This window comes from Rhipicephalus microplus, chromosome X, assembly GCF_043290135.1.
Source record: "Rhipicephalus microplus isolate Deutch F79 chromosome X, USDA_Rmic, whole genome shotgun sequence".
Taxonomy (NCBI): domain Eukaryota; kingdom Metazoa; phylum Arthropoda; class Arachnida; order Ixodida; family Ixodidae; genus Rhipicephalus; species Rhipicephalus microplus.
The window spans coordinates 129,162,593-129,183,954 of NC_134710.1; the positions used below are offsets into that span (position 1 = coordinate 129,162,593).

A 21,362-nucleotide genomic window follows, 5' to 3' on the forward strand; every position below is an offset into this window, starting at 1 on the left:
GGGGGTTGTCGCTCAGTGGTAGAGCGCTCGCTTTGCATGTGAGAAGTCTCGGGTTCAATCCCCGGCACCTCCAAAGCGCTCTCGATTTTAGCGGTATCTTTTTTTTAATGCCTGTTGTAATACTACGACACCACGAGTTACCGGTGCGCATATCATGAAATGCATTTCATCGAACAGCGCTGCCATTTTCTTTGACTATAGAAATATGCAGCTTTCCTCAAGATGAAAAAACTGTATCAGGCAGCAATGACGAGATGATTTTTTTTATTTAAACTATTGAATTATTTTAGTGTTAGAACAGGCTGAATGAGCACCAAGAAACTCGTTAATGAGTGCTCCAGATGTGACGGGGGTGTAGCTCAGTGGTAGAGCGCTCGCTTTGCATGTGAAAAGTCTCGGGTTCATCCCGGCACCTCAAAGCGCTCTCGATTTTAGAGGTATCTTTTTTTTATTGCCTGTTGTAATACTACGACACCACGAGTTACCGGTGCGCATATCATGAAATGCATTTCATCGAACAGCGCTGCCATTTTCTTTGACTATAGAAATATGCGGCTTTCCTCATTAATGAAGAAACTGTATCAGGCAGCAATGACGAGATGATTTGTTTATTTCAACTAATTGATTATTTTATTGTTTGAACAAGCTGATGAGCACCAAGAAACTCGTTAATGAGCGCTCCAGACGTAACAAGTGTGTAGCTAAGTGATAGAGCGCTCGCTTTGCATGTGAGAAGTCCCGGGTTCAATCCCCGGCACCTCCAAAGCGCTCTCGACTTTAGCGGTATCTTTTTTTATTGCCTGTTGTAATACTATTTCACCACGAGTTACCGGTGCGCATATTATGGAATACATTTCATCGAACAGCCCTGGCATTTTCTTTGACTATAGAAATATGGGGCTTTCCTCAATGATGAAAAGACTGTATCAGGCAGCAATGACGAGTTGATTTTGTTTATTTCAAATTATTGATTATTTTATGTTTGAACAAGCTGATGAGCACCAAGAAACTCGTTAATGAGCGCTTTTAGACGTAACAAGTGTGTAGCTCAGTGGTAGAGCGCTCGCTTTGCATGTGAGTAGTCCCGGGTTCAGACCCCGGCACTCGAAAGCGCTCTCGACTTTAGCGGTATCTTTTTTTATGCCTGTTGTAATACTACGGCACCACGAGTTACCGGTGCGCATATCATGGAATACATTTATTCGAACAGCTCTGCCATTTTCTTTGACTATAGAAATATGCGGCTTTCCTCAATGATGAAAAGACTGTATCAGGCAGCAATGACGAGATGATTTTATTTATTTCAACTAATTGATTATTTTATTGTCGTTGAACAAGCTGATGAGCACCTAGAAACTCGTTAATGAGAGCTCCAGACGTAACAAGTGTGTAGCTCAGTGGTGGAGTGCTCGCTTTGCATGTGAGAAGTCCCGGGTTCAATCCCCGGCACCTCCAAAGCGCTCTCGACTTTAGCAGTGTGTTTTTTATTGCCTGTTGTAATAATACGGCACCACGAGTTACCGGGTGCGCATATCATTAAATACATTTCATCGAAAAGCGCTGCCATTTTTCTTTGACTATAGAAATATGCAGCTTTCCTCAATGATGAAAAAACTGTATCAGGCAGCAATGACCAGATGATTTTTTTTATTTAAACTATTGAATTATTTTAGTGTTAGAACAAGCTGACTCTTTGACTATAGAGATAAGCGGCTTTCCTCAATGATGAAAAGACTGTATCAGGCAGCAATGACGAGATGATTTTGTTTATTTTAACTAATTGATTATTTTACTGTTAGAACAAGCTGATGAGCACCAAGAAACTCGATAATGAGTGCTCCATATGTAACGGGGGTATAGCTCAAGTGGTAGAGCGCTCGCTTTGCATGTGAGTAGTCCCGGGTTCAGACCCCGAACCTCGAAAGCGCTCTCGACTTTAGCGGTATCTTTTTTTATGCTGTTGTAATACTACGGCACCACGAGTTACCGGTGCGCATATCATGGAATACATTTATTCGAACAGCTCTGCCATTTTCTTTGACTATAGAAATATGCGGCTTTCCTCAATGATGAAAAGACTGTATCAGGCAGCAATGACGAGATGATTTTATTTATTTCAACTAATTGATTATTTTATTGTTTGAACAAGCTGGATGAGCACCTAGAAACTCGTTAATGAGAGCTCCAGACGTAACAAGTGTGTAGCTCAGTGTGGAGTGCTCGCTTTGCATGTGAGAAGTCCCGGGTTCAATCCCCGGCACCTCCAAAGCGCTCTCTATTTAGCGGTATCTTTTTTTATTGCCCTGTTGTAATACTACGACACCACGAGTTACCGGTGCGCATATCATTAAATACATTTTATCGAAAAGCGCTGCCATTTTCTTTGACTATAGAAATATGCAGCTTTCCTCAATGATGAAAAAACTGTATCAGGCAGCAATGACGAGATGATTTTTTTTATTTAAACTATTGAATTATTTTAGTGTTAGAACAAGCTGATTAGCACCAAGAAACTCGGTAATGAGTGCTCAGATGTACGGGGGGTGTAGCTCAGTGGTAGAGGCGCTCGCTTTGCATGTGAGAAGTCTCGGGTTCAATCCGGCCCTCATAAGTCTCAGATTTTAGCGGTATCTTTTTTATTGCCTGTTGTAATACTACGACACCACGAGTAACCGGTGCGCATATCATGGAAATGCATTTCATCGAACAGCGCTGCCATTTTCTTTGACTATAGAGATAAGCGGCTTTCCTCAATGATGTATGAATGACTGTATCAGGCAGCAATGGACGAGATGTTTTTGTTTTATTTTAACTAATTGATTATTTTATTGTTAGAACATCTGATGAGGCCAAACTCGATATTGAGTGCTCCAAATGGTAACGGGGGGGTGTAGCTCAGTGGTAGGAGCGGGGTTTAGCTTGTGAGTTAGAGTCCGGTTGAGACCCGGGTAGTCCCGAAAGCGCTCTCGAGCTTTCGACGTAATGCTGGTTTTTTATGCTGTTGTAATACTACGGCACCACGAGTAGGTAGCCGGTGCGCATATCATGAAATGCATTTCATCGAACAGCTCTGCCATTTTCTTTTGACTATAGAAATATGCGGCTTTCCTCAATGATGAAAAGACTGTATCAGGCAGCAATGACGAGATGATTTTATTTATTTCAACTAATTGATTATTTTATTGTTTGAACAAGCTGATGAGCACTAGAAACTCGTTATATGAGAGCTCCAGACGTAACAAGTGTGTAGCTCAGTGGTGGAGTGCTCGCTTTGCATGTGAGAAGTCCCGGGTTCAATCCCCGCACCTCCAAAGCGCTCTCGACTTTAGCGGTATCTTTTTATTGCCTGTTGTAATACTACGACACCACGAGTTACCGGTGCGCATATCATGAAATGCATTTCATCGAACAGCGCTGCCATTTTCTTTGACTATAGAAATAAGCGGCTTTCCTCAATGATGAAAAGACTGTATCAGGCAGCAATGACGAGATGATTTTGTTTATTTTAACTAATTGATTATTTTATTGTTAGAACAAGCTGATGAGCACAAAGAAACTCGTTAATGAGTGCTCAGATGTAACGGGGGTGTAGCTCAGTGGTAGAGCGCTCGCTTTGCATGTGAGAAGTCTCGGGTTCAATCCCGGCACCTCCAAAGCGCTCTCAATTTTAGCGGTATCTTTTTTTATTGCCTGTTGTAATACTACGACACCACGAGTTACCGGTGCGCATATCATTAAATACATTTCATCGAAAAGCGCTGCCATTTTCTTTGACTATAGAAATATGCAGCTTTCCTCAATGATGAAAAACTGTATCAGGCAGCAATGACGAGATGATTTTATTTATTTCAACTAATTGATTATTTTTATTGTTTGAACAAGCATGATGAGCACCAAGAAACTTGTTAATGAGCGCTCTAGACGTAACAAGTGTGTAGCTGAGTGGTGGAGTGCTCGCTTTGCATGTGAGAAGTTCCCGGTTCAATCCCCGGCACCTCCAAAGCGCTCTCGACTTTAGCGGTATTTTTTTATTGCCTGTTGTAATAATACGGCACCACGAGTTACCGTGCGCATATCATGGAATACATTTCATCGAACAGCACTGCCATTTTCTTTGACTATAGAAATATGCGGCTTTCCTCAAGATGAAAAGACTGTAATTAGGCAGCAATGACGAGATGATTTTGTTTATTTCAACTAATTGATATTTTATTGTTAGAACAAGCTGATGAGCACCAAGAAACTCGATAATGAGTGCTCCCAAATGTAACGGGGTGTAGCTCAGTGGTAGAGCGCTCGCTTTGCATGTGAGTAGTCCCGTGTTCAGACCCCGGCACCTCGAAAGCGCTCTCGACTTTAGCGGTATCTTTTTTTATGCCTGTTGTAATACTACGGCACCACGAGTTACCGGTGCGCATATCATGGAATACATTTATTCGAACAGCCTGCCATTTTCTTTGACTATAGAAATATGCGGCTTTCCTGAATGATGAAAAGACTGTATCAGGCAGCAATGACGAGATGATTTTATTTATTTCAACTAATTGATTATTTTATTGTTTGAAACAAGCTGATGGAGCACCTAGAAACTCGGTAATGAGAGCTCCAGACGTAACAAGTGTGTAGCTCAGTGGTGGAGTGCACGCTTTGCATGTGAGAAGTTCCCGGGTTCAATCCCCGGCACCTCCAAAGCGCTCTCGACTTTATCGGTATTTTTTTATTGCCTGTTGTAATACTACGGCCCACGAGTTACCGGTGCGCATATTATGGAATACATTTATTCGAACAGCCCTGCCATTTTCTTTGACTATAGAAATATGCGGCTTTCCTCAATGATGAAAAGACTGTATTAGGCAGCAATGACGAGATGATTTTGTTTATTTCAACTTATTGATTATTTTATTGATTATTTTATTGTTAGAACAAGCTGATGAGCACCAAGAAACTCGTTATTGAGTGCTCCAGATGTAACGGGGGTTTAGCTCAGTGATAGAGCGCTCCCTTTGCATGTGAGAAGTCTCGGGTTCAATCCCCGGCACCTCCAAAGCGCTCTCTGCTTTAGCGGTGTGTTTTTTTATTGCCTGTTGTAATAATACGGCACCACGAGTTACCGGTGCGCATATCATTAAATACATTTCATCGAACAGCGCTGCCATTTTCTTTGACAATAGAAATATGAAGCTTTCCTCATTGATGAAAAAACTGTATCAGGCAGCAATGACGAGATGATTTTGTTTATTTCAAATAATTGATTATTTTATTGTTTGAACAAGCTGATGAGCACGAAGAAACTCGTTAATGAGCGCTCCAGGACGTAACAATTGTGTAGCTGAGTGGTGGAGTGCTCGCTTTGCATGTGAGAAGTCTCGGGTTCAATCCCCGGCACCTCCAAAGCACTCTAGACTTTAGCAGTGTGTTTTTTTATTGCCTGTTGTAATAATACGGCACCACGAGTTACCGGTGCGCATATCATTAAATACATTTCATCGAAAAGCGCTGCCATTTCCTTTGACTATAGAAATATGCGGCTTTCCTCAATGATGAAAAAACTGTATCAGGCAGCAATGACAGATGATTTTTTTATTTAAACTATTGAATTATTTTAGTGTTAGAACAAGCTGACTCTTTGACTATAGAGATAAGCGGCTTTCCTCAATGATGAAAAGACTGTATCAGGCAGCAATGACGAGATGATTTTGTTTATTTTAACTAATTGATTATTTTATTGTTAGAACAAGCTGATGAGCACCAAGAAACTCGATAATGAGTGCTCCATATGTAACGGGGGTATAGCTCAGTGGTAGAGCGCTCGCTTTGCATGTGAGTAGTCCCGGTTTCAGACCCCGGCACCTCAAAGCGCTCTCGATTTTAGCGGTATCTTTTTTTATTGCCTGTTGTAATACTACGACACCACGAGTTACCGGTGCGCATATCATTAAATACATTTCATCGAAAAGCGCTGCATTTTCTTTGACTATAGAAATATGCAGCTTTCCTCAATGATGAAAAAACTGTATCAGGCAGCAATGACGAGATGATTTTTTTAATTTAAACTATTGAATTATTTTAGTGTTAGAACAAGCTGATTAGCACCAAGAAACTCGTTAATGAGTGCTCCAGATGTAACGGGGGTGTAGCTCAGTGGTAGAGCGCTCGCTTTGCATGTGAGAAGTTTCGGGTTCAATCCCCGGCACCTCCGAAGCGCTCTCGATTTTAGCGGTATCTTTTTTTTATTGTCTGTTGTAATACTACGACACCACGAGTTACCGTGGTGTCGTAGTATCAGGCAGCAATGACGAGATGATTTTATTTATTTCAACTAATTAATTATTTATTGTTTGAACAAGCTGATGAGCACCAAGAAACTTGTTAATGAGCGCTCCAGACGTAACAAGTGTGTAGCTGAGTGGTGGAGTGCTCGCTTTGCATGTGAGAAGTCCCGGGTTCAATCCCCGGCACCCTCCAAGCGCTCTCGACTTTAGCGGTATTTTTTTATTGCCTGTTGTAATAATACGGCACCACGAGTTACCGGTGCGCATATCATGGAATACATTTCATCGAACAGCACTGCCATTTTCTTTGACTATAGAAATATGCGGCTTTCCTCAATGATGAAAAGACTGTATTAGGCAGCAATGACGTGATGATTTTGTTTATTTTAACTAATTGATTATTTTATTGTTAGAACAAGCTGATGAGCACCAAGAAACTCGATAATGAGTGCTCCAAATGTAACGGGGGGTGTAGCTCAGTGGTAGAGCGCTCGCTTTGCATGTGAGTAGTCCCGGGTTCAGACCCCGGCACCTCGAAAGCGCTCTCGACTTTAGCGGTATCTTTTTTTATGCCTGTTGTAATACTACGGCACCACGAGTTACCGGTGCGCATATCATGAATACATTTATTCGAACAGCCCTGCCATTTTCTTTGACTATAGAAATATGCGGCTTTCCTGAATGATGAAAAGACTGTATCAGGCAGCAATGACGAGATGATTTTATTTATTTCAACTAATTGATTATTTTATTGTTTGAACAAGCTGATGAGCACCTAGAAACTCGGTAATGAGAGCTCCAGACGTAACAAGTGTGTAGCTCAGTGGTGGAGTGCACGCTTTGCATGTGAGAAGTCCCGGCGTTCAATCCCCGGCACCTCCAAAGCGCTCTCGACTTTAGCGGTATTTTTTTATTGCCTGTTGTAATACTACGGCACCACGAGTTACCGGTGCGCATATTATGGAATACATTTATTCGAACAGCCCTGCCATTTTCTTTGACTATAGAAATATGCGGCTTTCCTCAATGATGAAAAGACTGTATCAGGCAGCAATGACGAGATGATTTTATTTATTTCAACTAATTGATTATTTTATTGTTTGAACAAGCTGATGAGCACCAAGAAACTTGTTAATGAGCGCTCCAGACGTAACAAGTGTGTAGCTGAGTGGTGGAGTGCTCGCTTTGCATGTGAGAAGTCCCGGGTTCAATCCCGGCACCTCCAAAGCGCTCTCGACTTTACCGGTATTTTTTTATTGCCTGTTGTAGTAATACGGCACCACGAGTTACCGGTGCGCATATCATGGAATACATTTCATCGAACAGCACTGCCATTTTCTTTGACTATAGAAATATGCGGCTTTCCTCAATGATGAAAAGACTGTATTAGGCAGCAATGACGAGATGATTTTGTTTATTTCAACTAATTGATTATTTTATTGTTAGAACAAGCTGATGAGCACCAAGAAACTCGTTATTGAGTGCTCCAGACGTAACGGGGTGTAGCTCAGTGGTAGAGCGCTCGCTTTGCATGTGAGAAGTCCCGGGTTCAGACCCCGGCACCTCGACAGCGCTCTCGACTTTAGCGGTATCTTTTTTTATTGCCTGTTGTAAAACTACGGCACCACGAGTTACCGGTGCGCATATCATTAAATACATTTCATTGAACAGCGCTGCCATTTTCTTTGACAATAGAAATATGAAGCTTTCCTCATTGATGAAAAAACTGTATCAGGCAGCAATGACGAGATGATTTTCTTTATTTAAACTATTGAATTATTTTAGTGTTAGAACAAGCTGATGAGCACCAAGAACTCGTTAATGAGTTCTCCAGATGTAACGGGGGTGTAGCTCAGTGGTAGAGCGCTCGCTTTGCATGTAAAAGTCTCGGGTTCAATCCCCGGCACCTCCAAAGCGCCCTCGATTTTAGCGGTATCTTTATTTATTGCCTGTTGTAATACTACGACACCACGAGTTACCGGTGCGCATATCATGAAATGCATTTCATCGAACAGCGCTGCCATTTTCTTTGACTATAGAGATAAGCGGCTTTCCTCAATGATGAAAAGACTGTATCAGGCAAGAATGACCAGATGATTTTGTTTATTTAACTAATTGATTATTTTATTGTTAGAACAAGCTGATGAGCACCAAGAAACTCGTTAATGAGTGCTCCAAATGTAACGGGGGTGTAGCTCAGTGGTAGAGCGCTCGCTTTGCATGTGAGAAGTCCCGGGTTCAGACCCCGGCACCTCGACAGCGCTCTCGACTTTAGCGGTATCTTTTTTTATTGCCTGTTGTAAAACTACGGCACCACGAGTTACCGGTGCGCATATCATTAAATACATTTCATCGAACAGCGCTGCCATTTTCTTTGACAATAGAAATATGAAGCTTTCCTCATTGATGAAAAAACTGTATCAGGCAGCAATGACGAGATGATTTTCTTTATTTAAACTATTGAATTATTTTAGTGTTAGAACAAGCTGATGAGCACCAAGAAACTCGTTAATGAGTGCTCCAGATGTAACGGGGGTTTAGCTCAGTGATAGAGCGCTCGCTTTGCATAGTCTCGGGTTCAATCCCCGGCACCTCCAAAGCGCTCTCGACTTTAGCGGTATCTTTTTTTATTGCCTGTTGTAATACTACGGCACCACGAGTTACCGGTGCGCATATCATTAAATACATTTCATCGAACAGCGCTGCCATTTTCTTTGACAATAGAAATATGAAGCTTTCCTCATTGATGAAAAAACTGTATCAGGCAGCAATGACGAGATGATTTTCTTTATTTAAACTATTGAATAATTTTAGTGTTAGAACAAGCTGATGAGCACCAAGAAGCTCGTTAATGAGTGCTCCAGATGTAACGGGGGTGTAGCTCAGTGGTAGAGCGCTCGCTTTGCATGTGAGAAGTCTCGGGTTCAATCCCCGGCACCTCCAAAGCGCTCTCGATTTCAGCGGTATCTTTATTTATTGCCTGTTGTAATACTACGACACCACGAGTTACCGGTGCGCATATCATGAAATGCATTTCATCGAACAGCGCTGCCATTTTCTTTGACTATAGAGATAAGCGGCTTTCCTCAATGATAAAAAGACTGTATCAGGCAAGAATGACGAGATGATTTTGTTTATTTTAACTAATTGATTATTTTATTGTTAGAACAAGCTGATGAGCACCAAGAAACTCGATAATGAGTGCTCCAAATGTAACGGGGGTGTAGCTCAGTGGTAGAGCGCTCGCTTTGCATGTGAGTAGTCCCGGGTTCAGACCCCGGCACCTCGAAAGCGCTCTCGACTTTAGCGGTATCTTTTTTTATGCCTGTTGTAATACTACGGCAACATGAGTTACCGGTGCGCATATCATGGAATACATTTATTCGAACAGCCCTGCCATTTTCTTTGACTATAGAAATATGCGGCTTTCCTCAATGATGAAACGACTGTATCAGGCAGCAATGACGAGATGATTTTATTTATTTCAACTAATTGATAATTTTATTGTTTGAACAAGCTGATGAGCACCAAGAAACTTGTTAATGAGCGCTCCAGACGTAACAAGTGTGTAGCTGAGTGGTGGAGTGCTCGCTTTGCATGTGAAAAGTCCCAGGTTCAATCCCCGGCACCTCCAAAGCGCTCTCGACTTTAGCGGTATTTTTTTATTGCCTGTTGTAATAATACGGCACCACGAGTTACCGGTGCGCATATCATGGAATACATTTCATCGAACAGCACTGCCATTTTCTTTGACTATAGAAATATGCGGCTTTCCTCAATGATGAAAAGACTGTATTAGGCAGCAATGACGAGATGATTTTGTTTATTTCAACTAATTGATTATTTTATTGTTAGAACAAGCTGATGAGCACCAAGAAACTCGATAATGAGTGCTCCAAATGTAACGGGGGTGTAGCTCAGTGTAGAGCGCTCGCTTTGCATGTGAGTAGTCCCGGGTTCAGACCCCGGCACCTCGAAAGCGCTCTCGACTTTAGCGGTATCTTTTTTTATGCCTGTTGTAATACTACGGCACCACGAGTTACCGGTGCGCATATCATGGAATACATTTATTCGAACAGCCCTGCCATTTTCTTTGACTATAGAAATATGCGGCTTTCCTGAATGATGAAAAGACTGTATCAGGCAGCAATGACGAGATGATTTTATTTATTTCAACTAATTGATTATTTTATTGTTTGAACAAGCTGATGAGCACCTAGAAACTCGGTAATGAGAGCTCCAGACGTAACAAGTGTGTAGCTCAGTGGTGGAGTGCACGCTTTGCATGTGAGAAGTCCCGGGTTCAATCCCCGGCACCTCCAAAGCGCTCTCGACTTTAGCGGTATTTTTTTATTGCCTGTTGTAATACTACGGCACCACGAGTTACCGGTGCGCATATTATGGAATACATTTATTCGAACAGCCCTGCCATTTTCTTTGACTATAGAAATATGCGGCTTTCCTCAATGATGAAAAGACTGTATCAGGCAGCAATGACGAGATGATTTTATTTATTTCAACTAATTGATTATTTTATTGTTTGAACAAGCTGATGAGCACCAAGAAACTTGTTAATGAGCGCTCCAGACGTAACAAGTGTGTAGCTGAGTGGTGGAGTGCTCACTTTGCATGTGAGAACTCCCGGGTTCAATCCCCGGCACCTCCAAAGCGCTCTCGACTTTACCGGTATTTTTTATTGCCTGTTGTAATAATACGGCACCACGAGTTACCGGTGCGCATATCATGGAATACATTTCATCGAACAGCACTGCCATTTTCTTTGACTATAGAAATATGCGGCTTTCCTCAATGATGAAAAGACTGTATTAGGCAGCAATGACGAGATGATTTTGTTTATTTCAACTAATTGATTATTTTATTGTTAGAACAAGCTGATGAGCACCAAGAAACTCGTTATTGAGTGCTCCAGATGTAACGGGGGTTTAGCTCAGTGATAGAGCGCTCCCTTTGCATGTGAGAAGTCTCGGGTTCAATCCCCGGCTCCTCCAAAGCGCTCTCTGCTTTAGCGGTGTGTTTTTTTATTGCCTGTTGTAATATTACGGCACCACGAGTTACCGGTGCGCATATCATTAAATACATTTCATCGAACAGCGCTGCCATTTTCTTTGACAATAGAAATATGAAGCTTTCCTCATTGATGAAAAAACTGTATCAGGCAGCAATGACGAGATGATTTTCTTTATTTAAACTATTGAATTATTTTAGTGTTAGAACAAGCTGATGAGCACCAAGAAACTCGTTAATGAGTTCTCCAGATGTAACGGGGGTGTAGCTCAGTGGTAGAGAGCTCGCTTTGCATGTGAGAAGTCCCGGGTTCAATCCCCGGCACCTCCAAAGCGCTCTCGATTTTAGCGGTATCTTTATTTATTGCCTGTTGTAATACTACGACACCACGAGTTACCGGTGCGCATATCATGAAATGCATTTCATCGAACAGCGCTGCCATTTTCTTTTACTATAGAGATAAGCGGCTTTCCTCAATGATGAAAAGACTGTATCAGGCAAGAATGACCAGATGATTTTGTTTATTTTAACTAATTGATTATTTTATTGTTAGAACAAGCTGATGAGCACCAAGAAACTCGTTAATGAGTGCTCCAAATGTAACGGGGGTGTAGCTCAGTGGTAGAGCGCTCGCTTTGCATGTGAGAAGTCCCGGTTTCAGACCCCGGAACCTCGACAGCGCTCTCGACTTTAGCGGTATCTTTTTTTATTGCCTGTTGTAAAACTACGGCACCACGAGTTACCGGTGCGCATATCATTAAATACATTTCATCGAACAGCGCTGCCATTTTCTTTGACAATAGAAATATGAAGCTTTCCTCATTGATGAAAAAACTGTATCAGGCAGCAATGACGAGATGATTTTCTTTATTTAAACTATTGAATTATTTTAGTGTTAGAACAAGCTGATGAGCACCAAGAAACTCGTTAATGAGTGCTCCAGATGTAACGGGGGTGTAGCTCAGTGGTAGAGCGCTCGCTTTGCATGTGAGAAGTCTCGGGTTCAATCCCCGGCACCTCCAAAGCGCTCTCGACTTTAGCGGTATCTTTTTTTATTGCCTGTTGTAATACTACGGCACCACGAGTTACCGGTGCGCATATCATTAAATACATTTCATCGAACAGCGCTGCCATTTTCTTTGACAATAGAAATATGAAGCTTTCCTCATTGATGAAAAAACTGTATCAGGCAGCAATGACGAGATGATTTTCTTTATTTAAACTATTGAATAATTTTAGTGTTAGAACAAGCTGATGAGCACCAAGAAACTCGTTATTGAGTGCTCCAGATGTAACGGGGGTGTAGCTCAGTGGTAGAGCGCTCGCTTTGCATGTGAGAAGTCTCGGGTTCAATCCCCGGCACCTCCAAAGCGCTCTCGATTTTAGCGGTATCTTTATTTATTGCCTGTTGTAATACTACGACACCACGAGTTACCGGTGCGCATATCATGAAATGCATTTAATCGAACAGCGCTGCCATTTTCTTTGACTATAGAGATAGGCGGCTTTCCTCAATGATGAAAAGACTGTATCAGGCAAGAATGACGAGATGATTTTGTTTATTTTAACTAATTGATTATTTTATTGTTAGAACAAGCTGATGAGCACCAAGAAACTCGATAATGAGTGCTCCAAATGTAACGGGGGTGTAGCTCAGTGGTAGAGCGCTCGCTTTGCATGTGAGTAGTCCCGGATTCAGACCCCGGCACCTCGAAAGCGCTCTCGACTTTAGCGGTATCTTTTTTTATGCCTGTTGTAATACTACGGCACCACGAGTTACCGGTGCGCATATCATGGAATACATTTATTCGAACAGCCCTGCCATTTTCTTTGACTATAGAAATATGCGGCTTTCCTCAATGATGAAAAGACTGTATCAGGCAGCAATGACGAGATGATTTTATTTATTTCAACTAATTGATTATTTTATTGTTTGAACAAGCTGATGAGCACCTAGAAACTCGTTAATGAGAGCTCCAGACGTAACAAGTGTGTAGCTCAGTGGTGGAGTGCTCGCTTTGCATGTGAGAAGTCCCGGGTTCAATCCCCGGCACCTCCAAAGCGCTCTCGACTTTAGCGGTATTTTTTTATTGCCTGTTGCATACTACGGCACCACGAGTTACCGGTGCGCATATTATGGAATACATTTATTCGAACAGCCCTGCCATTTTCTTTGACTATAGAAATATGCGGCTTTCCTCAATGATGAAAAGACTGTATCAGGCAGCAATGACGAGATGATTTTATTTATTTCAACTAATTGGTTATTTTATTGTTTGAACAAGCTGATGAGCACCAAGAAACTCGTTGATGAGCGCTCCAGACGTAACAAGTCTGTAGCTGAGTGGTGGAGTGCTCGCTTTGCATGTGAGAAGTCCCGGGTTCAATCCCCGGCACCTCCAAAGCGCTCTCAACTTTAGCGGTATCTTTTTATTGCCTGTTGTAATACTACGACACCACGAGTTACCGGTGCGCATATCATGAAATGCATTTCATCGAACAGCGCTGCCATTTTCTTTGACTATAGAGATAAGCGGCTTTCCTCAATGATGAAAAGACTGTATCAGGCAGCAATGACGAGATGATTTTGTTTATTTTAACTAATTGATTATTTTATTGTTAGAACAAGCTGATGAGCACCAAGAAACTCGTTAATGAGTGCTCCAGATGTAAAGGGGGTGTAGCTCAGTGGTAGAGCGCTCGCTTTGCATGTGAGAAGTCTCGGCTTCAATCCCCGGCACCTCCAAAGCGCTCTCGATTTTAGCGGTATCTTTTTTTATTGCCTGTTGTAATACTACGACACACCGAGTTACCGGTGCGCATATCATTAAATACATTTACTCGAAAAGCGCTGCCATTTTCTTTGACTATAGAAATATGCAGCTTTCCTCAATGATGAAAAAACTGTATCAGGCAGCAATGACGAGATGATTTTTTTATTTAAACTATTGAATTATTTTAGTGTTAGAACAAGCTGATGAGCACCAAGAAACTCGTTAATGAGTGCTCCAGATGTAACGGGGGTGTAGCTCAGTGGTAGAGCGCTCGCTTTGCATGTGAGAAGTCTCGGGTTCAATCCCCGGCACCTCCAAAGCGCTCTCGATTTTAGCGGTATCTTTTTTTATTGCCTGTTGTAATACTACGACACCACGAGTTACCGGTGCGCATATCATGAAATGCATTTCATCGAACAGCGCTGCCATTTTCTTTGACTATAGAGATAAGCGGCTTTCCTCAATGATGAAAAGACTGTATCAGGCAGCAATGACGAGATGATTTTGTTTATTTTAACTAATTGATTATTTTATTGTTAGAACAAGCTGATGAGCACCAAGAAACTCGATAATGAGTGCTCCAAATGTAACGGGGGTGTAGCTCAGTGGTAGAGCGCTCGCTTGCATGTGAGTAATCCCGGGTTCAGACCCCGGCACCTCGAAAGCGCTCTCGACTTTTAGCGGTATCTTTTTTTATGCCTGTTGTAATACTACGGCACCACGAGTTACCGGTGCGCATATCATGGAATACATTTATTCGAACAGCCCTGCCATTTTCTTTGACTATAGAAATATGCGGCTTTCCTGAATGATGAAAAGACTGTATCAGGCAGCAATGACGAGATGATTTTATTTATTTCAACTAATTGATTATTTTATTGTTTGAACAAGCTGATGAGCACCTAGAAACTCGTTAATGAGAGCTCCAGACGTAACAAGTGTGTAGCTCAGTGGGGGAGTGCACGCTTTGCATGTGAGAAGTCCCGGGTTCAATCCCCGGCACCTCCAAAGCGCTCTCGACTTTAGCGGTATTTTTTTATTGCCTGTTGTAATACTACGGCACCACGAGTTACCGGTGCGCATATTATGGAATACATTTATTCGAACAGCCCTGCCATTTTCTTTGACTATAGAAATGTGCGGCTTCCTCAATGATGAAAAGACTGTATCAGGCAGCAATGACGAGATGATTTTATTTATTTGAACTAATTGATTATTTTATTGTTTGAACAAGCTGATGAGCACCAAGAAACTCGTTAATGAGCGCTCCAGACGTAACAAGTGTGTAGCTGAGTGGTGGAGTGCTCGCTTTGCATGTGAGAAGTCCCGGGTTCAATCCCCGGCACCTCCAAAGCGCTCTCAACTTTAGCGGTATCTTTTTATTGCCTGTTGTAATACTACGACACCACGAGTTACCGGTGCGCATATCATGAAATGCATTTCATCGAACAGCGCTGCCATTTTCTTTGACTTAGAGATAAGCGGCTTTCCTCAATGATGAAAAGACTGTATCAGGCAGCAATGACGAGATGATTTTGTTTATTTTAACTAATTGATTATTTTATTGTTACAAGCTGATGAGCACCAAGAAACTCGTTAATGAGTGCTCCAGATGTAACGGGGGTGTAGCTCAGTGGTAGAGCGCTCGCTTTGCATGTGAGAAGTCTCGGGTTCAATCCCCGGCACCTCCAAAGCGCTCTCGATTTTAGCGGTATCTTTTATTATTGCCTGTTGTAATACTACGACACCAAGAGTTACCGGTGCGCATATCATGAAATGCATTTCAACGAACAGCGCTGCCATTTTCTTTGACTATAGAGATAAGCGGCTTTCCTCAATGATGAAAAGACTGTATCAGGCAGCAATGACGAGATGATTTTGTTTATTTTAACTAATTGATTATTTTATTGTTAGAACAAGCTGATGAGCACCAAGAAACTCGATAATGAGTGCTCCAAATGTAACGGGGGGTGTAGCTCAGTGGTAGAGCGCTCGCTTTGCATGTGAGTAGTCCCGGGTTCAGACCCCGGCACCTCGAAAGCGCTCTCGACTTTAGCGGTATTTTTTATTGCCTGTTGTAATACTACGGCACCACGAGTTACCGGTGCGCATAATATGGAATACATTTATTCGAACAGCCCTGCCATTTTCTTTGACTATAGAAATATGCGGCTTTCCTCAATGATGAAAAGACTGTATCAGGCAGCAATGACGAGATGATTTTATTTATTTCAACTAATTGATTATTTTATTGTTCTGAACAAGCTGATGAGCACCAAAAAACTCGTTAATGAGCGCTCCAACGTAACAAATGTGTAGCTGAGTGGTGGAGTGCTCGCTTTGCATGTGAGAAGTCCCGAGTTCAATCCCCGGCACCTCCAAAGCGCTCTCGACTTTAGTGGTATCTTTTTATTGCCTGTTGTAATAATACGGCACCACGAGTTACCGGTGCGCATATCATGGAATACATTTCATCGAACAGCACTGCCATTTTCCTTTGACTATAGAAATATGCGGCTTTCCTCAATGATGAAAAGACTGTATTAGGCAGCAATGACGAGATGATTTTATTTATTTCAACTAATTGATTATTTTATTGTTTTGAACAAGCTGATGAGCACCAAGAAACTCGTTAATGAGCGCTCCAGACGTAACAAGTGTGTAGCTGAGTGGTGGAGTGCTCGCTTTGCATGTGAGAAGTCTCGGGTTCAATCCCCGGCACCTCCAAAGCGCTCTCGATTTTAGCGGTATCTTTTTTTATTGCCTGTTGTAATACTACGACACCACGAGTTACCGGTGCGCATATCATTAAATACATTTCATCGAAAAGCGCTGCCATTTTCTTTGACTATAGAAATATGCAGCTTTCCTCAATGATGAAAAAACTGTATCAGGCAGCAATGACGAGATGAGTTTTTTTATTTAAACTATTGAATTATTTTAGTGTTAGAACAAGCTGATTAGCACCAAGAAACTCGTTAATGAGTGCTCCAGATGTGACGGGGGTGTAGCTCAGTGGTAGAGCGCTCGCTTTGCATGTGAGAAGTCTCGGGTTCAATCCCCGGCACCTCCCAAAGCGCTCTCGATTTAGCGGTATCTTTTTTTATTGCCTGTTGCAATACTACGACACCACGAGTTACCGGTGCGCATATCATGAAATGCATTTCATCGAACAGCGCTGCCATTTTCTTTGACTATAGAGATAAGCGGCTTTCCTCAATGATGAAAAGACTGTATCAGGCAGCAATGACGAGATGATTTTGTTTATTTTAACTAATTGATTATTTTATTGTTAGAACAAGCTGATGAGCACCAAGAAACTCGATAATGAGTGCTCCAAATGTAACGGGGGTGTAGCTCAGTGGTAGAGCGCTCGCTTTGCATGTGAGTAGTCCCGGGTTCAGACCCCGGAACCTCGAAAGCGCTCTCGACTTTAGCGGTATTTTTTTTATGCCTGTTGTAATACTACGGCACCACGAGTTACCGGTTGCGCATATCATGGAATACATTTATTCGAACAGCCCTGCCATTTTCTTTGACTATAGAAATATGCGGCTTTCCTGAAATGATGAAAAGACTGTATCAGGCAGCAATGACGAGATGATTTTATTTATTTCAACTAATTGATTATTTTATTGTTTGAACAAGCTGATTAGCACCTAGAAACTCGTTAATGAGAGCTCCAGACGTAACAAGTGTGTAGCTCAGTGGTGGAGTGCACGCTTTGCATGTGAGAAGTCCCGGGTTCAATCCCCGGCACCTCCAAAGCGCTCTCGACTTTAGCGGTATTTTTTTATTGCCTGTTGTAATACTACGGCACCACGAGTTACCGGTGCGCATATTATGGAATACATTTATTCGAACAGCCCTGCCATTTTCTTGGACTATAGAAATATGCGGCTTTCCTCAATGATGAAAAGACTGTATCAGGCAGCAATGACGAGATGATTTTATTTATTTCAACTAATTGATTATTTTATTGTTTGAACAAGCTGATGAGCACCAAGAAACTTGTTAATGAGCGCTCCAGACGTAACAAGTGTGTAGCTGAGTGGTGGAGTGCTCGCTTTGCATGTGAGAAGTCCCGGGTTCAATCCCCGGCACCTCCAAAGCGCTCTCGACTTTAGCGGTATCTTTTTATTGCCTGTTGTAATAATACGGCACCACGAGTTACCCGTGCGCATATCATGGAATACATTTCATCGAACAGCACTGCCATTTTCTTTGACTATAGAAATATGCGGCTTTCCTCAATGATGAAAAGAGTGTATTAGGCAGCAATGACGAGATGATTTTGTTTATTTCAACTAATTGATTATTTTATTGTTAGAACACGCTGATGAGCACCAAGAAACTCGTTATTGAGTGCTCCAGATGTAACGGGGGTTTAGCTCAGTGATAGAGCGCTCCCTTTGCATGTGAGAAGTCTCGGGTTCAATCCCCGGCACCTCCAAAGCGCTCTCTGCTTTAGCGGTGTGTTTTTTTATTGCCTGTTGTAATAATACGGCACCACGAGTTACCGGTGCGCATATCAATAAATACATTTCATCGAACAGCGCTGCCATTTTCTTTGACAATAGAAATATGAAGCTTTCCTCATTGAGGAAAAAACGTATCAGGCAGCAATGACGAGATGATTTTCTTATTTAAACTATTGAATTATTTTAGTGTTAGAACAAGCTGATGAGCACCAAGAAACTCGTTAATGAGTGCTCCAGATGTAACGGGGGTGTAGCTCAGTGGTAGAGCGCTCGCTTTGCATGTGAGAAGTCTCGGGTTCAATCCCCGGCACCTCCAAAGCGCTCTCGATTTTAGCGGTATCTTTATTTATTGCCTGTTGTAATACTACGACACCACGAGTTACCGGTGCGCATATCATGAAATGCATTTCATCGAACAGCGCTGCCATTTTCTTTGACTATAGAGATAAGCGGCTTTCCTCAATGATGAAAAGACTGTATCAGGCAAGAATGACGAGATGATTTTGTTTATTTTAACTAATTGATTATTTTATTGTTAGAACAAGCTGAAGAGCACCAAAACTCGTTAATGAGTGCTCCAAATGTAACGGGGGTGTAGCTCAGTGGTAGAGCGCTCGCTTTGCATGTGAGAAGTCCCGGGTTCAGACCCCGGCACCTCGAAAGCGCTCTCGACTTTAGCGGTATCTTTTTTTATTGCCTGTTGTAATACTACGGCACCACGAGTTACCGGTGCGCATATCATTAAATACATTTCATCAAACAGCGCTGCCATTTTCTTTGACAATAGAAATATGAAGCTTTCCTCATTGATGAAAAAACTGTATCAGGCAGCAATGACGAGATGATTTTCTTTATTTAAACTATTGAATTATTTTAGTGTTAGAACAAGCTGATGAGCACCAAGAAACTCGTTAATGAGTGCTCCAGATGTAACGGGGGTGTAGCTCAGTGGTAGAGCGCTCGCTTTGCATGTGAGAAGTCTCGGGTTCAATCCCCGGCACCTCCAAAGCGCTCTCGACTTTAGCGGTATCTTTTTTTATTGCCTGTTGTAATACTACGGCACCACGAGTTACCGGTGCGCATATCATTAAATACATTTCATCGAACAGCGCTGCCATTTTCTTTGACAATAGAAATATGAAGCTTTCCTCATTGATGAAAAAACTGTATCAGGCAGCAATGACGAGATGATTTTCTTTATTTAAACTATTGAATTATTTTAGTGTTAGAACAAGCTGATGAGCACCAAGAAACTCGTTAATGAGTGCTCCAGATGTAACGGGGGTGTAGCTCAGTGGTAGAGCGCTCGCTTTGCATGTGAGAAGTCTCGGGTTCAATCCCCGGCACCTCCAAAGCGCTCTCGATTTTAGCGGTATCTTTATTTATATCCTGTTGTAATACTACGACACCACGAGTTACCGGTGCGCATATCATGAAATGCATTTCATCGAACAGCGCTGCCATTTTCTTTGACTATAGAGATAAGCGGCTTTCCTCAATGATGAAAAGACTGTATCAGGCAAGAATGACGAGATGATTTTGTTTATTTTAACTAATTGATTATTTTATTGTTAGAACAAGCTGATGAGCACCAAGAAACTCGATAATGAGTGCTCCAAATGTAACGGGGGTGTAGCTCAGTGATAGAGCGCTCGCTTTGCATGTGAGTAGTCCGGGTTCAGACCCCGGCACCTCGAAAGCGCTCTCGACTTTTAGCGGTATCTTTTTTTATGCCTGTTGTAATACTACGGCACCACGAGTTACCGGTGCGCATATCATGGAATACATTTATTCGAACAGCCCTGCCATTTTCTTTGACTATAGAAATATGCGGCTTTCCTCAATGATGAAAAGACTGTATCAGGCAGCAATGACGAGATGATTTTATTTATTTCACTAATTGATTATTTTATTGTTTGAACAAGCTGATGAGCACCTAGAAACTCGTTAATGAGAGCTCCAGACGTAACAAGTGTGTAGCTCAGTGGTGGAGTGCTCGCTTTGCAAGTGAGAAGTCCCGGGTTCAATCCCCGGCACCTCCAAAGCGCTCTCGACTTTAGCGGTATTTTTTTATTGCCTGTTGTAATACTACGGCACCACGAGTTACCGGTGCGCATATTATGGAATACATTTATTCGAACAGCCCTGCCATTTTCTTTGACTATAGAAATATGCGGCTTTCCTCAATGATGAAAAGACTGTATCAGGCAGCAATGACGAGATGATTTTATTTATTTCAACTAATTGATTATTTTATTGTTTGAACAAGCTGATGAGCACCAAGAAACTCGTTAATGAGCGCTCCAGACGTAACAAGTGTGTAGCTGAGTGGTGGAGTGCACGCTTTGCATGTGAGAAGTCCCGGGTTCAATCCCCGACACCTCCAAAGCGCTCTCAACTTTAGCGGTATCTTTTTATTGCCTGTTGTAATACTACGACACCACCAGTTACCGGTGCGCATATCATGAAATGCATTTCATCGAACAGCGCTGCCATTTTCTTTGACTATAGAGATAAGCGGCTTTCCTCAATGATGAAAAGACTGTATCAGGCAGCAATGACGAGATGATTTTGTTTATTTTAACTAATTGATTATTTTATTGTTAGAACAAGCTGATGAGCACCAAGAAACTCGTTAATGAGTGCTCCAGATGTAACGGGGGTGTAGCTCAGTGGTAGAGCGCTCGCTTTGCATGTGAGAAGTCTCGGGTTCAATCCCCGGCACCTCCAAAGCGCTCTCGATTTTAGCGGTATCTTTTTTTATTGCCTGTTGTAATACTACGACACCACGAGTTACCGGTGCGCATATC

General features: G+C 42.1%; 22 non-coding genes across 22 annotated transcripts; all 22 read left to right on the forward strand.

Moving 5' to 3' along the window:
- TRNAA-UGC (transfer RNA alanine (anticodon UGC)) lies at positions 1–73 on the forward strand. Its single transcript has one exon. It is a non-coding gene; the product is annotated as a tRNA-Ala (tRNA).
- A 3,509-nt stretch (positions 74–3,582) lies between these two features.
- Positions 3,583–3,653, forward strand: TRNAA-UGC (transfer RNA alanine (anticodon UGC)). Its single transcript has one exon. It is a non-coding gene; the product is annotated as a tRNA-Ala (tRNA).
- A 2,474-nt stretch (positions 3,654–6,127) lies between these two features.
- Positions 6,128–6,199, forward strand: TRNAA-UGC (transfer RNA alanine (anticodon UGC)). Its single transcript has one exon. It is a non-coding gene; the product is annotated as a tRNA-Ala (tRNA).
- A 538-nt stretch (positions 6,200–6,737) lies between these two features.
- TRNAA-UGC (transfer RNA alanine (anticodon UGC)) lies at positions 6,738–6,809 on the forward strand. Its single transcript has one exon. It is a non-coding gene; the product is annotated as a tRNA-Ala (tRNA).
- Positions 6,810–7,768: 959 nt separating this feature from the next.
- TRNAA-UGC (transfer RNA alanine (anticodon UGC)) lies at positions 7,769–7,840 on the forward strand. Its single transcript has one exon. It is a non-coding gene; the product is annotated as a tRNA-Ala (tRNA).
- A 273-nt stretch (positions 7,841–8,113) lies between these two features.
- TRNAA-UGC (transfer RNA alanine (anticodon UGC)) lies at positions 8,114–8,184 on the forward strand. The gene has a single exon. It is a non-coding gene; the product is annotated as a tRNA-Ala (tRNA).
- Positions 8,185–8,457: 273 nt separating this feature from the next.
- TRNAA-UGC (transfer RNA alanine (anticodon UGC)) lies at positions 8,458–8,531 on the forward strand. The gene has a single exon. It is a non-coding gene; the product is annotated as a tRNA-Ala (tRNA).
- Positions 8,532–9,143: 612 nt separating this feature from the next.
- On the forward strand, positions 9,144–9,215 carry TRNAA-UGC (transfer RNA alanine (anticodon UGC)). Its single transcript has one exon. It is a non-coding gene; the product is annotated as a tRNA-Ala (tRNA).
- A 273-nt stretch (positions 9,216–9,488) lies between these two features.
- On the forward strand, positions 9,489–9,561 carry TRNAA-UGC (transfer RNA alanine (anticodon UGC)). The gene has a single exon. It is a non-coding gene; the product is annotated as a tRNA-Ala (tRNA).
- Positions 9,562–11,555: 1,994 nt separating this feature from the next.
- On the forward strand, positions 11,556–11,627 carry TRNAA-UGC (transfer RNA alanine (anticodon UGC)). The gene has a single exon. It is a non-coding gene; the product is annotated as a tRNA-Ala (tRNA).
- Positions 11,628–12,247: 620 nt separating this feature from the next.
- On the forward strand, positions 12,248–12,319 carry TRNAA-UGC (transfer RNA alanine (anticodon UGC)). Its single transcript has one exon. It is a non-coding gene; the product is annotated as a tRNA-Ala (tRNA).
- Positions 12,320–12,593: 274 nt separating this feature from the next.
- TRNAA-UGC (transfer RNA alanine (anticodon UGC)) lies at positions 12,594–12,665 on the forward strand. Its single transcript has one exon. It is a non-coding gene; the product is annotated as a tRNA-Ala (tRNA).
- Positions 12,666–13,971: 1,306 nt separating this feature from the next.
- TRNAA-UGC (transfer RNA alanine (anticodon UGC)) lies at positions 13,972–14,043 on the forward strand. Its single transcript has one exon. It is a non-coding gene; the product is annotated as a tRNA-Ala (tRNA).
- Positions 14,044–14,316: 273 nt separating this feature from the next.
- TRNAA-UGC (transfer RNA alanine (anticodon UGC)) lies at positions 14,317–14,388 on the forward strand. The gene has a single exon. It is a non-coding gene; the product is annotated as a tRNA-Ala (tRNA).
- Positions 14,389–15,690: 1,302 nt separating this feature from the next.
- Positions 15,691–15,762, forward strand: TRNAA-UGC (transfer RNA alanine (anticodon UGC)). Its single transcript has one exon. It is a non-coding gene; the product is annotated as a tRNA-Ala (tRNA).
- A 275-nt stretch (positions 15,763–16,037) lies between these two features.
- TRNAA-UGC (transfer RNA alanine (anticodon UGC)) lies at positions 16,038–16,109 on the forward strand. The gene has a single exon. It is a non-coding gene; the product is annotated as a tRNA-Ala (tRNA).
- A 963-nt stretch (positions 16,110–17,072) lies between these two features.
- TRNAA-UGC (transfer RNA alanine (anticodon UGC)) lies at positions 17,073–17,144 on the forward strand. The gene has a single exon. It is a non-coding gene; the product is annotated as a tRNA-Ala (tRNA).
- Positions 17,145–18,796: 1,652 nt separating this feature from the next.
- On the forward strand, positions 18,797–18,868 carry TRNAA-UGC (transfer RNA alanine (anticodon UGC)). Its single transcript has one exon. It is a non-coding gene; the product is annotated as a tRNA-Ala (tRNA).
- A 271-nt stretch (positions 18,869–19,139) lies between these two features.
- Positions 19,140–19,212, forward strand: TRNAA-UGC (transfer RNA alanine (anticodon UGC)). The gene has a single exon. It is a non-coding gene; the product is annotated as a tRNA-Ala (tRNA).
- Positions 19,213–19,486: 274 nt separating this feature from the next.
- Positions 19,487–19,558, forward strand: TRNAA-UGC (transfer RNA alanine (anticodon UGC)). Its single transcript has one exon. It is a non-coding gene; the product is annotated as a tRNA-Ala (tRNA).
- A 274-nt stretch (positions 19,559–19,832) lies between these two features.
- Positions 19,833–19,904, forward strand: TRNAA-UGC (transfer RNA alanine (anticodon UGC)). Its single transcript has one exon. It is a non-coding gene; the product is annotated as a tRNA-Ala (tRNA).
- Positions 19,905–21,210: 1,306 nt separating this feature from the next.
- Positions 21,211–21,282, forward strand: TRNAA-UGC (transfer RNA alanine (anticodon UGC)). Its single transcript has one exon. It is a non-coding gene; the product is annotated as a tRNA-Ala (tRNA).
- The last annotated feature ends 80 nt before the right edge of the window (positions 21,283–21,362 follow it).